General features: G+C 40.6%; 1 protein-coding gene across 3 annotated transcripts in view; it reads left to right on the top strand.

Annotated features, from left to right (window-relative positions):
• STARD13 (StAR related lipid transfer domain containing 13) overlaps window positions 1-14057 on the top strand; it is a 303125-nt gene that overhangs the window by 157658 nt on the left and 131410 nt on the right. The window contains exon 1 of one of the 3 annotated variants that reach the window (XM_051630205.1): window positions 112-201. The exons of the other annotated variants lie outside the window; for them this stretch is intronic. The gene's annotated coding sequence lies outside the window, so the exon portion shown is untranslated. Of the gene's footprint in view, window positions 1-111; window positions 202-14057 lie in introns of those variants that run through there. 3 annotated transcript variants of the gene reach the window in all.

The following is a 14057-nucleotide window of genomic DNA, read 5'->3' as shown; positions in this document are numbered from 1 at the left end:
GCCGCTGCCGCCCGTCCCCGGCCAGGGAAGCCGGCGCTAAGCGAGGCTGCCCGGAGCGGCATGCGGAGCCGCCGAGGATGAGCAGCCAGCGCTGCCCGGCCAAGGCGCAGCTCCGGAGGTCGCTAAGCGAGCAGCTGCGGGACTCCACCGCCAAAGCCTGGGACTTGCTGTGGAGGAATGTCCGGGAGCGGCGACTCGCAGGTCAGTCCCGTCCCGTCGCGCCGCGGTGCCGCTACCTGTCCGCGTCCGCCTGGGTTGGACCTCGGGGACGTGCCGGCCCCGGGGCGCAGGGGGTCCCCGCTGCGAGGGGACGGCCCGAGGAGGCTGGGGGCACCTGCCGCGCGGAGACCTCGGGGCTTCAAGCTGGGCGGGACGGGAGCTCCGCGGCGCCGCCTCAGCACCGGCAGGGATGCGGGTGGCAGTTTCGGGCAGGTCGTGCTGCAGGTGAGACCCGGGGTGCAGGCGGGTCGGGCCCCCCCAGCCCCGTGCAGGCAGCACCTGCCTGAGTCCGGGCGGTCGCGGTGGGGACGGTGCCACAAGCAGTCGGGCTCAGGGCTGGACCTGGAGGTAGCCCCACCTCGGAGGCACCTTCTGAGCATCTCAGAAACCAAGAGGGTTGAGGTTGCCTCCGGGAAGTGGGCTCACCTGCTTGTCTGATCAGTTTTCTAAGTCAGTTGCAGGTTGGTTCCTCATAGGGTTTGTGTGTGAGGAGGACTGCAACTCCTAAAGAAAAATCGTTTGCTTAATTTCAGAATCCTTTATAGTGTTTTTTTCCACCTAACTACTCTGGAAAATCCAGCTTCTGCAGTCTTACCATCCCCAGGTGAAGACCAGAAGGATACAGAGCAGGGCAGGTGCTCCAGTAGGTCAGGACACATTTCAAGTATTGCTGTCACAGCAGCACCATCACTTTATGCATGCAAACATACTGCTAATTTGTAAAATAGTTCATGAAATAAAAGATTTAGAGAGCATATGCAAGTGCAAGGTAGAGTTACTAATCTGGAAAACAATACCTCAAGATTTATGAGCAGAATCATGTATAATGAAGGCTAATTTGTAAAGATGGATTCCTCTGCCACATCTTACAGCATTGTTAGGAGTTTGGTGACCTTGCCTAGGGCACTGTGACATGCTGGTATTGTATAAGATGGAGCTAGTTTATTATATAGGTCTCCCAACTGCGTCTACAGCGCATTAGCTCTAATGTACACACAATTAAAAATTGCATGGTAATTTTTTAAAAAATTAATCTGAAGTGGGTAGCTTCAATAATGAATTACTAAAGCAGGTAATTTTTTAGTATATGGCTATACAAAATATTACTGTGTCTTTGCATGCAATCTACTTATTCCTATATTAATAGCAGATGCCAGCAGACATTCAGCAAGGATACTGTTGGCTATTTTTTTCTTTTTTGGTCGAAGACAACTATTGCTTGATTGAGCAAAGGACCTGGGCAGGCTGCCACTAAGCTGTAGCCAACTTCTTACAACAACTGGGTATTAAAATTGATGGAGTCAGACTTTTTATTTAAGGTGGATAGAATACTAATGTCTTGGTTTATGCACTGCCTTAATTTAAGTGCTATTCATAATACACTGGTGAGACACTGATACACATACCCTGTAACTAAATGAGTTATCTGACCACGTGGCAAAATGTGTGCACAAGTAACGTCTGTTGATTCCAGATACATTCTCTTGTTCAGATGCTTTTATGTCTCTGGGATTTTTGTCCTTCATTTTACTTCTATTTTTTCCTCTAGCCCCTGTAGTTGCAGTGTATATTCCTTGTGCCTCTTCTTCCAGGTATCATTAACGAGAAGGCAGGAAATTTAAGCTGATCTAAGTGTGCCATTATTCGCTGATTGCCAGACCAGCTTGTCCTCCATTGCAATGGATCCAATCCCAGTCAGGTCAATAGTTGTACAAGTTCCCTTCTTTTCCCTCAAAGTTGACATTGTGGTTCAACCCTGACTGCCAGTCGGAGCAGCACTGTAACTAGTAACTAGTGTTTAAGAGCAATGAACAAAACAAAATGCAGTTTTAACCATCAGTGTGCTGTCACATTCCAACCACCGAGCCAAATCAAGACTTGTAATTAAATCCTCATTGTGATGATAGCTTTGAAGACACTTAAATAGTTACTCTTTTGGTCTGCTTTCACGTTTCAGACACCCATTGCTCAACATACACCAGTAAAGAAAGTAAGCACAGGACAGCTTAATTCATAGAAATTATAGAATTATTTGCGTTGGATAAGACGCTTGGAGGTCTCTAGTCCAGCCTCCAGCTCAGAGCAGGATCAGCCCTGGGAGCAGGGCAGGTTGCTCAGGGCTTTTCCCAGTGCTCCTTGGGCAGAGTTTCTGCCCCAGTGTCCATGTGCTAGAGCAGAGGGCAGCAGTACACGGTTGGGCAGCGAGTGTGTAAGCTGGAGCAAGGAGCTGAACCTTGGCTTGGCTGCTCTCAAAGAGGCAGACAGCAAGGCTGGGTTGTTGTGGAAAGTAAGCTGTGCATAAAAAGACTGCTACAGTGTGCTCCCTCCCTCCCTTGCCCTTTCCATCAGAGGTGATGAGCAGCAGCCTGGCTCCTGGTGTGTTCCTGGGACAGAGCTGCTTTGCACTGTCTCTTATTCAGGATGGATCTATGGTGCCCTGCAGCTCTTAGTGACTCCTTCTGATTCACTGAAAGAGATTTGCTTTTTAAGCAATGAGCATGCCCATTACAGTGCCAAAAATGCCAACCTTAGTTTTTCTGTGCTTCTTATAATTTTTGCAGAGGTAGTTTACATTGTGTTCCCATCATGCTTATATTTTAATTTAGGATTCACAAACTGATCAGGATATGTACCAGAATTTTAACTCCCTTGTTGGAGTGGGGATCTATTTGTCTGAAAAGTTATATAAAATACTGTTGGTTTAGTGTAATACTGGACCACTGTGCTGTTGTTGAAAGCCATTTCTTTAGGAATTTGACTTCTGTTTTTAACAGTCTCTAAAAAGTCATGACCCTAAGGTGATTCTGAGATCCTGCTCAAATCACAATCACCTGTTACAGTAAAACACAAGTTGTAGTTGTTACATTCATTCTATGTAGGTGAAAAGTGGCACCTTTTATCTGATGTTCTTTCGGTTACTATTTACTAAAAAAAAGTAATCACAAAGAATATATTTAAGCTTTGAACCTTGGTACTTCAAAGTCAGGAAACTCCAGAAGTAAGGATCCCTGTTGCTGCCTTGTCGTGCAGCCTCCTCAGAAGTTAGGATTGTCTTTAATGATGTGAACACATCCCCATTTTTTGCATAGAGCTTTTCTGTCTTTTTCAGGGCACTAAGTAATGATTCCAATTCCTCAGTCTGTTTATCATAGAATCACAGATTGGTTAAGGTTGGAAGGGACCTTAAAGATCATCAGGTTCCTGTTATGAGCAGGGACACCTCACATTACACCAAGTTGCACAAAGCTGCATCCAACCTGGCCTTAAACATCTCCAGGGAAGGGGCTTCTACAACCTTCCTAGGCAATCTGTTCCAGTGCCTTACTACCCTCATGGTGAAGAATTTCTTCCTGATGTCTAACCTAAGTCTGCCCTCTTTCAGTTTAAAACCATTACCCCCTGCCCTATCACTGCCCTCTCTGATGAAGAGTCCCTCCCCAGCTTTCCTGTAGCCCCTTCAGGTACTGGAAAGCCACTATAAGGTCTCCCCAGAGCCTTCTTTTCTTAACCTAGAGCCTGCTGTACTGCGGCTTTCTCAAACCCTGGACTGAGCACAGAATTACAAATTCCCTCAAGTACTCATGAGCATGGTGCTTAGGAGTACTGAGTCTTCTGTATTTGTACGATTAATGTTTTAATTGTATTCCTGGAAGCTGTAAGATTATGTCGTTCCCCTTTTACAGATAGGAACCAGAGGCACAGTGAAGCTGAACTCAGGAATATCAATAACTATGAGTGTTAGAACTTGAATTTTCTACTTTAATATCAAAATTATGGCTCTCAATGGTTCCTATTGCACAGCACTTGTGCAATTCAGCCTCCAGGAGCTAATTGTACTGCATGCAGGGAATAAGTAACTTGCCATTCCTGGCAGCCTGGGCAGATTTTGTTTCAAGAGACTTGCTGAAAACCAGACAGAGAGGAATGGAACCACAGGGGCACCATTTACTTGACATAGTCTCAGAAACACGTGTTTTTACTGTGTGCTCTCTCCCACCCTTTCCTGCATGCCTCCCAGCATCTGCAAGAAATGTAGCAGGAATCCTGCAGCAGCTGATTTAGTTGTGTATGTGGCTCTGATACACGACTAGATCATTGTCCATCATCAGATGGTATCCTAGGGAAGGACAAATGTGGATGAGGTTAAGACTGCTCTAGTGCCTAATGGGAGGAGGGTTGAGTTAGCATTAAACTGGTGACTTCAATTCTTAGACTTTGTGAAGTTTGAGCACTTGACTTTGTGGCTCCAACATTTTTCTAATAATATGAAGTTTTGTCTCTAATTTCCTAGGTTTGGCTTTTAGCTGTGGTTTAGCAATCCACAGGTTGCTGTTGGGATTTCTGCTGTGTGAGGCTGCCTCTGCTGTGTCTGCATTGTAGATACACCCTCAGCTTTTTGCAAAATCTCTCCTCACTTGAGCTTTGTGTCCCATAGGACTTGGTATGTTCTGATTTCTTGCAGAGATTATATCTCCATTCAATTTCCTCTAGCTCTTCAGCTACAATTCCTCTTACCTCTTTGTTGACATCCTCTCCACTCCTTGACTGCTGACAGCAGTACAGGACATGATAACCCTGAGCTCTGTCCCAGCTCATACTTAGCTACAGAGCTCTCCAGGAGCAACTACCTGGAGTGATTGAATCTGAGGGAATGTTTTCTGCCAAGTCTCCTGTGGTTTGCTCAGACTGACATTCCAAAATTTTACAACTTGGCCAAGTTCAGACAAATTTTCAGAGGCAGATGCTAGAGTCACTCTTGGACTTTTGCTGTGAGGTTCCTGTTTTTTGTTTCAAAGAATGAAACACTAGTTTCTCAATCAAGCAGCCTAAAAACGTACAGTGAGACAACATACAGTAGACTAATTGTATCTTAGAAATGGATGACCTACAGCATGAACAGGAGCATAAGGCAGGCTCATGATTAAAAGAAAATTTTAGTCTAAAGAAGCCAAAATCAAGATCTTTAAATGGAAAGGTTTAGTAAACCTAGTCTTGGGTATTCTTAACTGTTCAGGAAGACCTTATACACTGATTTGCAGCTACAAGTATCTCTTCAAATGTGTCTGAAATGTGTTGATCACAGAACCACAGAATTGCTGGAGTTGGAAGGGACCTCTAGAGATCATCTAGTCCAGCTCTCCCAGTGAAGTAGGATAACTTAGAGCACTTTGCACAGGACTGTATCCAGGCAGGTTTTTAATATCTCCAGAGATGGAGACTCCACAACCCCCCTGGGCAGCCTATTCCAGTGCTCTGGATGTCAGAGGTGAAACTGAATGTTAGCTGAAGTAAGACAGAAAATGGAGAATTATTTGTTCAGCAGAAAGTAATTGCCACATTCAGCACTTGGCAAAGACATCAAGGCAGTGATCCTTCTCTCCGAAGTGACTTGTGGTTGGTTTGTGGTTTATTGTAGCTTTATTGGTTGAAAATTATCAAGCCCAAGTTTGTAATTGCACGTCTGGCAACGTGGTGCTCCCTGGCACCAGCTGATCTGTTGATCCTGGGAAATATGGAAAAGTGGTTCTTAAAAAGCTAGTGGTTACAGCCACAGTGTCATGACTTTTAGTACAGTTTTCTGTCATGCCTGTATGGAGGCAAGAGCAGCCATATTTCTGGAGCTTAATTAAAGAAGCATCAGATCTATAGGTGCCTCATCGTTTTTAGTTTTCAATTAAAAACATCTTAATTAAATTGCTTCTGCAAGTTTGTACCCTGTGAAGCAGAATTCATTTTTTCTGGTGTGATGTATCTTGAGGTCAGTGTTAGGTGAGCCCAAAGAAAATATATGTACCAGGTTCCCAGGTCCTCAGAGAACCCCTGAGCAAAGCCAGGAGTCCCAACATGGGGTCAGCCTTAATCCTGCTGCATCTTGATATTATTCTATTACTGAAATTTCTTCTTAATTAAGACCTTGGTGTACAGTGCAAATGTGGCACATTGATCTAATTAAAGCTGTTCAAGATAATAGTGGATTTTTTTATAAAATAAGTTTGCAAGGTCAGTTTTCATTAGGAAGTGTGGGAGATTTGCATGTGAAAAATCTAGTCTTGTTGTGGTTTGTTTGGTGGGCATGCTTTTATGTTCTGCTTTAAAATCACACACAGGTATTTTTTGAAAGCAAAGGTGTTGCAGTCTGTGTCCTCACTAGTGTGCTGGAGAGTACAAGATGTTGATTATCATTTATGTTGGTAAGATGTATATGTGTAAATTTACCCCTTAACCCGACTCCATCAATGGGAAAAGACTGTCCTTTGTCAAAGAGAAAAGTTATGAAAGATGGTCTTTATTCAGGATGGAGTGCTTCGGGGAAGAAAGAAAGTGACTTATGGGTGATTCACTTGGTCAGGCATGCCAAGAAATTTTCTGCTCTTGTATCAACCCTAAAGAAAATGTAATAGCCAAAAGAGTAGTTATTTATCACATAAATTATAATAATCATGTTACATATTCATTATTAATGTTAGGAATTTTTTTAGGTGAATTTCTTTAAAAGGGATAGATGCTCTTCTTTGCATGCATGTTATGTCAGTATTCTGTAATTTCCATCTCCTTCTCTAGACACTCCCTGAAGACAGCAGTTTGAGATTGAAAAGAGGGTGAGGGTGGCAAAATACCACCATTGTTAGTTCTGCTGCTGCTGGGTTCTCATGACCCTCAGCAACAAGAAGTTAATTCCAGAAATACAATTACAAAAATACCAATATGCTTGACCTGCCAAGTATTTCTGTATCAGCATGAGACTGTGGAGGGGGGTGATGGAGGACTCCCCACTGTTTCAGAGTCCAGAGAAAGATGTAATTTTCTTCTACCCCCTCCCATGCCTCTGCTGCTGTTTGCTGTGTAAGGTCTGCAGTGACTGTGGAGGATCAGCAGAGGTTCCTGGGGAGACAACAACCATTCTCTGCTTTTACATTTAATACATCAATTCAGTATTTGAACAAGTCCTGCTTCCATCAGAGGGAGCTGTATCAGATTGTTTTCCTAAAAATAAATTAAGTTTTGATTACTTCATTTCCTAACATTATGAGATACAACACTCTTGATAAAATGGGGAATAACTACTGGTAAAAGGACTGGATACCATTTGAATCAGTCAGTTTCTATTCAATAGCTATTTAGAAAAGATTCTTGATAAGTCTCCTTTCTGGAGCTTGACTGTTAACTGATTTCAGTGACACATTAATCTTCAGAAAATACTCATATTTTGTTTTGGAAAGTGGTGTCAGTCTCCTTTATAGAACAGCTTTGTAATTATTATTCTTATAATTATTGCTGATGTTTGCAGAACATAATATTGGAAAAAAATCATAGTATTGTTTTTCTGGAAGCAGTATATATAATACAATACAGTATTATTTAAGTTCCTGTATGTTTAGGTAGATGTGTTTATTGGTACTCACTTTTCTATGACATATAGTTTCTCATATAGACTGATACAAATACTTGTCTGACATTAAACTGTGATTATGATTTTCCCCTCACAAGATTCCTTCTTAACACCTGTCATGGTATTATGTATCTTCTCGCTTATTTCCTATCAGGTGTTTTGCATTTATTCATATGAATATAATCCTACCAACCACTTTTCATATCCCCACACAAGTGACTTTATTTATAAGTATGCCAGGTCATTTATATAGAACATTTATATTTGTGATAAATGTTTAGCTGCTAAGTGAACACCATCATAATTCCCATCAATACAGCCTTGTTGGTGGCTGGCCAGCAAATTCCTAAACATGGGAAATTTCTGGGCTTATTAAGGCCCTGGAGATTGGACTCCCACTCTTCTGCTTTCCCAGCTACAGTGGGACGTGGTGTTTAGTTTCAGGAATCAGTGAAGTCTCAGTTCTGATGTTTGTGTTACTGCTTTTCACTTGAGTAAAAAAACCTCTTAAAAAATGTCCGATATTGTAATGTTTTTAAAGATCCTGAGAACTTGGATTACTTCACAATTTGGCTTGTGCAATACTTGCCAGGCAATGGCCTGATTTCACAGCAGTGGTTTGACTTAGGTTTGTCTTCTTGCATTTTGTATTTCTTGCATTTCTTGTGAGAGAAGATGTTCTGTCTGGCTCTTTCTGGTTTCTTTTGTTTTTCTGTCATAGCGTGGTCAGTTCTTGTGCTGCTATATATCATAATTCCTTTAAAAATTATCTTGTTGAGTCACAACTCATTGAGAAACCAGGTTTTCACTTCAACTGAAGCTTACTCTAATATTGAGTTTGAAAAGAAAACCTTGAAAATGTGAACTTCAGAGTCTGAAAAGAAAGAAAACAACAAAAAACGTACTTTGTAAAATGTCACAATTTAAAGCTAGCCTCATGATTTTAAAGAAGTTATGCCTGTCTTATGATTCTTGAAAATTTAGTTCTGGGAATCTTCTTTTCAGTTAATAAAGAACTTGTGGTAGTTTCTTTATATTATTAAGGCTTCAAAGTATGACAATGTAACAGGCTCCTTGACTGACATTAGAGCATTCACAAAATAACTACACTTCTGTAGTTCCTTTGCACTTCCTGTTTACAGTTCAAAAATGAAAATATTTTTACAATGAGACCATCCTGGTGCAGCTTATACCAAGACTGGCTTATGCCAAGATTGAATGTATACATGTATCAGTGCAGCAAGACACTATGGCAGAAGAAGTGATCAGGAACATCTGCAATTCATAGCACTTGGTTTGGAAAAACCCAAAACTCCCAGAATCAATTTCATTATTTTAGGTCATAAACATTTTCATGTGAAATGCTCTGTCTGTCATTCCAGTAGAGGGCAGTAATTTATATACGGTGATATCAATTAGTGTGTGTGCACAATATGCATCACTGAATGCTAGACACAATAACTGGTTTTGCTAAGATACTGCAATATTTAAGGCATACAAAGTCCCTGAAGGATAGGATGCCACCCTGAAGTTTTATTTTCTGTGATTTTGCAGCAGGACTTAGTCACACTGAATTACAGTAGAATTTATGCAAGTTGTGCTCGGCTCACTAAACTAAATCACCTTCACATGTCCCAGTGCTACATACAGAGCTGTGCAACACATGTCCCTAGTTTAATCCCATAAACCCCCCTGACTAAGGGACTGTGACACAGCTCTTACATTACTTGGTTCACTTAAAGCAGCAAAACATGCCAAAAACTGTGTTTAGATTCCAAGGTAACCATTTGAGGTTCAAAACTATACAGTGCAGGTACAGCTTATCTCATCTACAGGGTGTTAGTCTGGGGCAGTGTGTACAGACCAACTCTTCCTCTCTTGGCATAGTGTCCTGAGATTACTTCCAGCAATTACTACACTTAGCAATGTAGAAGTAGACCCAAATTAGTCAGAGTTAAAAAGCCTGAAATGCTTTCAGTGAGCTTGCCAATCAAAACTAAAACATACTCTGCTATATATAGTCATCAGAGTGAACAGTATTTCAACAGATAATTTCATTGAAATACTGTTTTTTTTTCCCCTGTTGAGCAGTTTTTGTCTCCAGAAATAATTTTTACAGATCCAGCAACATGCTGCAGTACAGTGGAAAAGGAGGCACTGAAACTTAAAATCATTATGTTTATTTAAGTGGTAACAATTTTATTACTAATCTGTTTCAAATCCACCACCATTTAAAATTTATGCTTAGCTAAATAATGTTTAATCTGAGAGTATTTCTTTAGCAACAAGATATAGTTACTTACTACAAAATAGATTTCTTAATTCTGTCAATACTTCACAAGTTTTACTTCTCACAGATCTAAAATCATGTGGAGATAATTGGTTTCTTCTTTTGCTAGAGCTACGTGAATGGCAGTGGTGCCCTAGGAAGCTAAGCAGCATGTTTTCTGGGGAGGAGGGATTTTTGTCCCAGGCTGTGATGAGGCAGAAGTCACTGAACCTTCACAGATCATTTAACGCAGCAGCACTTCAAAAAAACCCAACAAAAAAAACCAGATTGCCGTGAACTGAAGTATTGGTTTTCTTACAGAAAGAATTTAAAGGGAAATTACTTTCACCACAGAAGCACAGTTCAAATATACCTTATATCATATGGAGATCTGTTTGAATCTGAGCTACTAGTTGGTTGAAATACCTTTTAACCTGGACTTCCATGACTGCAGTTCAGGAAGAAATTCAGGATAACTGCAAGCTCCAAGGAAGGGGATAGCTTGAGAGAACGTCAAAAGCATTAAGTACAACACAATGTTAAAAATTATACTTCTCGCAGTCAAAATACTGAGGAGTGACCCTTAGCATTGAGAAAAAAAGGGTTCCTAAAGATTGAGCAACCTGCTGCATTTGTTCATATCTTGGACTTCCCTAAAGTGCATTGCATTACAGAAGTGAGGACCTGAGCATTTGTCCCAACTTTTAGGTTATTTTCAATGTGCCTCTCACGACTGTGGTAAATGTACCTCTCTTTCCCCACCCCAGCCCCACTCATCCTGATCCAAATGGCATACTGTTTCATAGCTTATCCAGAATAATGCTTTAGTAAATTATTTGAGTCTGTGAGTTGTTTATGTGTCAGTTGACTGCTGAAAAAATATGCAATTGGCATCTCATGGTTTTGCTCATTGTAAAAGGTCTCCTTATTGTAAGGACAGATTTTATCCAAATAAATCAATTTTGCGGGGAGATTTCAGCCACTGGATTTTTATGACATTGGAAAGACTACAGCTGAGAATGCACCCATTAATAGACTCAAACAGATGGATTCTGACAAGTCTGTGAACTATTCACACTCTTTTTTAGCAAATATTTTGCAGCAATCCCAACTTGCAAATGCTACTTCAGAAACAAATATGGAACTCTCTGTCTCAAGGCACAAAGCAAAAGAGTGATGAGTGAGTTTAATATACTGTGGGTTGAGTGTATATCTTGTGTATGATACTTGCTTGAAATTTAGGAAGGAGTGCTTTTAATGGAGAATGGTTATGCCTTGATGCAATAAATGTTTAAAATTATAAATAAAGTCACAGAGGGTTGGGTGTCTGTACTGATGTAGTGAAGTGAGGATTTTCAGCAAAGGTTAGCACTGCTTTTTTCAGGAAACAAAAATATTTTCTACTTGTGGAAGTCACTGAGAGAAGGTAAATGCACATCTTCAGAATAGCTCTCTAAAGTGGCAGAAGTAGAAGAAAACGATACAAATGGGAAAGTGCTAGAGACCTTCATAGTTACAACGAACTGATAGGAGGAGGGCTGCTGTGTAACAGTGTAACTAGTGGTTCAGATAATGTACTTTCAGGTAAAACTGACACGGGGCATAGATTATTTATCTGCAATTTGTAAACTGTAATTTGTAACTTTAAAATTCTACTGCACATCACTGTATTTCTGGTGTGATAGGAAGGTAAAAATGACAACTGATTCCTCTTTTCTGTAGTATTTATTACTCCATCCACCTTTACCGTAACTTCTGCTAATTTTCTCATTTGAGATTTTCAAAGCCCTGTGACAGCACTGAGCCCATCTTTGCACAGACTAGGAAATTATATAGCCAAAAAAACCACAGTGAGCTTTCAAAATGCCAGTAATTTCCATTAACATGCATAACCAAACACATGCAAACTTAACCTCTACCTGAATTTCTGCCACAAAGGGAGGTGTTTGGGATTTTGCACAGTTTTTTTCCTGGGAAGAACTCTTACAGCTTCCTTATCAGTTAAAGTTTAGGACTTTGTTTGTTTGTTTGTTTGGCTAGTTGGTTTTGTTTGTTTGTTTGTTTTCCTCACAGTCACATTAAGGAAAACAAAGAGCAGGTTCACCAAAATCAGCTGAAACTCTCTGGATTCAGATGGAAGGATGGCTTTTATCATCATGACTTTTCTCACTCCACTCCTGAAAACAAAGAAGCATTAGTTCCTAGAGAGTCAGGAGCATATAGTTTTACATCAACTTAGCAGATGAGTATTTTGGTAATTGTAGTTGCTCTCTATATATGTCCCTAAAAGCTCTAAGTGCTTTTATTTCAGAACAAAGCTGATAATTTGATTATGGCCTTAATTCAGCAGAACACTTAAATACTTTGTAAATGTAAATGGTTAAGTGTTTGACTCATGTGGACTCATTTGTTTTGTTACATTTAACCTCTAAACCAATAGCATATTTAAAACAATTTTTTTTTTCTATTACATCAATGTGGTAGGATGTGTGAGTTCATCTGAAATGGGAAGGTACAAGAACATCTATATTTCTGACATACAATAAAATAGAGGATACTGTACCTGATCTGATTCAAATAGAGATCAAATACATTTTAGAATCTAGGTTAGACAAGATACCACCAAGTAAAATTGACTCTGAAACATCTGTTTTGTTTTATACAAAACCATAAATAAACATAATTGCGAATCAGCCCAAGCTGTTTCTTTTGAAGACAACCTAAACAACAAGGACAATGACAAAGCCAACATGTACATTAATTGTGGCATGGCAGCATTTTTAAAGAAACTATAGAATCCAGTGAGATTATGAAACAGCTGGGATGGATTGTAGGGAGGAACACTAGATTCCACAGAGCTGTTTTTTACATCTCTGGATTCTAGGTCACAGCAGAGGCTGTGATGCAGGATTCTTGCTCTTTCACTCCTTTGTGTTGCATTCTCTTAAGGATCATGACTTTTAGAGGGCTGGAACCATTATCTCTTCTTTTAAAGAAAGGATCAGTTGGTGTAATTAGGGATCTTGAAACTGGGAAGACGTTTATTGCTGTGACAGATTGGGCAACATATGGAAGGAAATAAGACGTTCTCCAGAGACAGGTTAAGTTTTTGCCAAGGCATTTTATTGAAATTTTGGAAAATAAACAGGTCATTAATTGGTTCCAAATTTAGCTACTGCAAATTGTGCAAAGATGTTGCAAACCAGATGCTTTCCCCTATTTGTTTTTACGAACCTTTCTATTTATGGATGCTCTTACTTAATGAGTTATTTCTTTAGTAGTGGGCATTGTGCTGCATTGGAAGTGACATCTCTCAATTACTTTTGCCAGCAGATGCCTGAGTAAAACATACATGTCCACACAATTTTGGGGGACAGAACAGTCAGCAATAACATGATAAGCAGGAAATAATCAGTAGGAAGTTGTGGAATGCAGTAGTTTTTGTAAAGTTAACATCTAATTCTTCCCTGGATTCCTTAGCATGTAGTAGTTTTCAGTCTTTCTCTGTAGAGACCCTGCTAGTGAAATGGTAAAGACAAAGACACCTTTCCTAAGGACACCATCCTAAGACTTGGCTTGTCGATGAAGGTGTGAATACAATCCAGGTCAGTATTTCCTTGGCTTTCCTGAGGTATACAGCACAGCCACTGATGTGCCTGTCAGGCCGGGTTGCAACTTGATCACCAGATCAAGGCTGGATCCCAAAATGGGAATGTAGCAGCCAAGTCAAGTAAGCTGTACTGACTGACAGAAATACTTGAGAAAATACATCTTCATTCCTTTTCCACTTAAGGTTCCTTTAGTCCTTGAAGTACAGGTATTATGTTATGCTCTACCACAATCTTGATTCATGTTATAAATAACGTAGAGGGTGAAAGCATCTGCCCTGACTTGAAAGCAGTGAGTGGGGATGCCTTCTAAAAGGACTGAGCTAGTCACAAGAGGTCCTTTAGTCAAGACAGAAATAGGTACCTCTGAAAACAAGTCTTGTCACCCTGAAATAGGTGTGTGAGACAAGGAGGACGAATTGCCCTCCGGTGGTGCTTATTTCTCCAAAATCCTAGCCAAGTGACAGGTCCAAAGATCTGCCTGCATCAGTGACAGGCAGGGAGAAAGCCACCTCTTCAGCTGCCACCTGAGTGCATTTGATATGAAAATCAGTGAGTCGCTAGCATTACA

The sequence above is a fragment of the Apus apus genome, chromosome 1, assembly GCF_020740795.1.
Source record: "Apus apus isolate bApuApu2 chromosome 1, bApuApu2.pri.cur, whole genome shotgun sequence".
In the NCBI taxonomy this organism is placed as follows: Eukaryota; Metazoa; Chordata; class Aves; order Apodiformes; family Apodidae; genus Apus; species Apus apus.
Note: the sequence above shows the minus strand (reverse complement) of the source record. Positions and strands in the feature narration are given on the sequence as shown.